Raw genomic sequence first — 4,022 nt, forward strand, 5'->3', positions numbered from 1 at the left:
CTTTTCTTTTTTCTTGGAATAAATATGTCACATGTTGATATGTGAAAAAGCAAGCAGTATTTTGGAAGTGAGGTGTTTACAAGATCTTTAGTTCAGATAAGCTTATTTTCAAATCTACAAGAAAAAGCTATTCTGTAATTTGTTGTGTTCTTTAAGGCAATAGTAATATAGTTATGTTCTAAACCATGCTTCTCAAGAGTATGTGCAGTGCTTTTTTTTATTTTGCTTTTTTTTCTAGTAATGTATCTAATATGTCTTACCTTTCGCAACCCTTGTAACTTTCTTTTATTCTTCTAATTTTATGTAGTTTGATTTAGTTTTGTAGTTGGAGTAAACTCATAAATTTCATTAATGTTAACATTCTGGAGCAAACTGCTCTTTTTTTTTGACTCCATATAATCATGTTAGTTTTCCTAGGGTACTCCATTGTTGTTGTTGCCAAACGCAGTTGAATTGTTTCCTGTTACCTGTTGCTGGTTAGACTTGAGTAGAAATCCTTACCAAAAACAAACGCAAGTATTTCCCAACAGTTAGCTACTCTAAAGTACACACATTGTAAATATGCATGTAAATAATTCTGATAATATTTCACTGTTCTTTTTTTGGTTAAGTAAGTTGTGCATCTGCTAATAGAGTGAGCAGTGACTGTTTTCTGGATGTTTATTTAACACACTTATTTAGGTTGGAGTTTTGGAAAATAAAATTTAACTAGCTTTATTTCCTTTGGTATAATATCACTACCTTGTCTTCTTGCTTTAAAACAAAAATGATTTTTTGCCTTCTTTTATCTCTCCTTCACTGAGCACTCCTTTCTCTTCTTCAAAGCACACAGTTGCAGAGACTATTATCTTTCAATTCTTGCTGGAAAAATAAAATGTATCAAAATGCAATATGTTCATAAAGACTATTTTAGCATTTCAAAGTCTTTAGACTAAAATCCAGAAACTAGAAATGTGAAAACTAGATGACTTCCAAATACATATTCTCTAAGTTGCGCATAATTTTAATACAAAACTTTAAATCAAAATACAGGTCAGACTTTCTGCTGACTTTACAAGCAGATGTCTTGTGGAAAACATATTTATTCAGAGCTTAAAGTCCCAAGGAACGAGCATTCATATATGCTTTACAGTAAAGTAACAGTGACTCCAAGGGACTGCATTTTATATGTTTTAGTTTTGCATAGTTGGTGGTGAGTCTTCTTTAAGGTAGCTGTCAGCTCCAGATGTACTGTCAGCTTGTGGAAGCAGCAATTTTACATGTAGATAAGAAGCATGCCAAATCATTGTGTAAAAAAAAAAAGTCAGGAACTAGGAATTGTGTATATATAGAGCAGCTCAGGTCAAGTTTGCAATACAAGTTTTTTCCTCCACTGAAAATACTGAAAAATCAAAGTGAGACTTTTGTTCAAATTAGTGGACAAGTTTATGGTCTGTACAGATGAACTTTGTAAGTGCTTTCAGTCTTTACTGCAGCAGGGAAAAATTAGTTTTAACTCTGTCCTGCTGCCTAAGGAAGACAGGATAATCTTTTCATTAAACACTTAAGTCTTTCCTACTTGTCTTAAATCTCACAGAACTTCAATACAAGCTAGTGAATGTGAAAGAGCAGAAGAAAGCAGCAGGTTTTTCACTGTCAGGACCCCCTCGTCTGCCACTTGTCTGCCCACTCTTAATTGCTCATTGTTCTGTGTATGATAGAGATGAGTCATGAGAGGTTAAAAGATGATTTCACCTGAATTTTAGCATTTACAAATTTCAATTGCACTGTATAAAAGTGTTTCTTGTCTACAGGTTTCTGAACAGTGCCTTGCAAATGTACAACCTTTTAAAAAGATGTATTTTCCTAATGGTGGAATGGTAAATCAGTGAAGGCACAGAAACATGGAAAGCAAAATTTGGGGGAGATGTGAAGCAAGCTTCTTTATCACTGGTTCTAAAAAGAAACAGGCTTCACATTCGAATTTGAGCATGAGACCCAAGCTTTGCAGATCAGTAAAAGTATACACACAATTTGCCACTCTTGACAAATTAATTATGATTTAACAAAAATGTTTAGTATATGAAAATCACACTTTGTTTAAAGTAATTTCAAAATGGGCTGCAAGAGTTGCTGCTTTGCATGTGCTTTGCTGTTGAGTGATTTTCATATCCAGAAATGAAGTCAGCTTGTTCTCAGTAGTTTCCTTTCAAATCTGCAAGGAAGTTCTTGCTACTGGCCTTTGGCCTTCTTTTTTCTTTTTTTTTTTTTTTTTCTTTTTTTTTTTTTTTTTTACCAGAAGAGGTTACTGGGCTTTAACTGTTGTGTTTTAGAATAATTGTAGCCCTACAGAGAGAAGAAAAACTGGCCCAACTACATCAGGTTTCACAGGTATCACAACTTGCACACAGCTGGGATTTTTTTTTCAATAGAATAATCTGTTGTGGCACTGAATGTTAGTGACACTCAGTCTGGTTTGTAGTAGTAATCTCTATTTCTCACTGGGTCATTACTTCCTTATCCCATTCTGCCTTTCCTTCCTGCTGCACACAACTCATTGAGTTACTGATAGCTCAAGTTTGCAAGTTCTCTCTGCCTGAATTATAGTTCTAATCATCCAGTTGATGCCTGTAGATCATTAGTTGATACAGGAACAGAAAATGACGCTCCGGCCAAAAGTCTGGGAAGATACTACACTGTTTGTACCCTGAATTGCTGATTTGCTCCCTCTACTTCAGCCTGTGTGACCTATTTCCACAGTTCCTATGCTGAGGGTTCCAGCCAGAGCAGTGTAAGTGCCAGCAAAACACAATGCATCATCCATGAATTATAAAAATTAATATTCATAACTCATTCATAATCCCAATATATACTTTGAAACTTGCTTTAGGCAACTACTGTACATAATACTACTCATTAGAAAGAGGTATTGTGAATATAACCAGGTTATTTTGATGCATGGCTGTGTCAGCAGCCACTTGACTGAGTGTTGATCTACTCTCTGCTGAGACAACAGCTGTCAAGAATGGAAACTTGTACTGAATGCATTTAGTCCATGATTGCATTGATCTGAGAAACCTGTATTTCCCTAAGCAGGTAAGGGACAATTGTTGCAGCTAAGAGAGACCATATTGATCTAGTGTGGATCTTCAACTGCATTTGCTAAGTGCTTGGAGTGGAGGTTCTTAATAATTGTCACTTAGATGTGAACTGTCAATCCACTTAAAACAGCTTTGATTAAACTGTAAGTATTGGCGGGAGGTGGAGAGTGTATCCAAAAAAGTCAACTATGTATCATTTTAAAATTGTCCTTTGGCACCTTGGTCTTTCTCTCCGTTCAGGGAGGGTTTCTACTACCCAGTTCTTGCTACGCAGCTCTGTGTTGGCTCGCCCTGCCCTGTGAATGCGTGAATGAAAAGGAGCCGTCACTAGATAATTATTTATCTGTAGCCTGTGTTGTAGATGGGCAGTCTGCCTCCCGATTTTCCAGAGGTGCTGCTGTGGGGAGGTGAGGAATGAATGCCCAATTGCTGAGCCGCGGTCTTGCATAGGGATGCGGGAGAAGAAGTTCTGCAGCGGCGCACCTACTGGACGAGGTGTCTCCTGGAAAAGCACAGTTACACGTAAACAGGGTGGGGTTTTTTTCTAGGCCTTTGTACTGCTAACTTTCATTTCCGCAGCAGCAAAAAAAGACACCCCCGTTTTCAGCAAATAAAAACTTACTTCAAAAAAAAAATACAAAGACACCGTGTGCTGTTCTCTTAAGGTTATTTTACAGATGTGTGTATGAAATACGCTCACATTCCGTGAGGGAGCAGGAGTGTGCGGTTACCTGGCCGACTAACGGAGCTCGGTAGGGCCTCCGGAGAAGATCGCGCGGAGCTCGGCAGGAGTTCGGGCGGAGCTCGGCAGGAGCTCGGTGGGGGAGTTCGGGCTCTCGCCCCGCCCCGCCCCGCCCCGCTGTTCCCGCCGTGCGGCGGCGCGGCCGCCTCAGCCGGCTCGGCTTGAGCTCCGCCCGCGGTTCGGGCTCGGCGTCCGGTGCG

The sequence above is a fragment of the Coloeus monedula genome (assembly GCF_965178545.1).
Source record: "Coloeus monedula genome assembly, chromosome: Z".
NCBI lineage: Eukaryota > Metazoa > Chordata > Aves > Passeriformes > Corvidae > Coloeus > Coloeus monedula.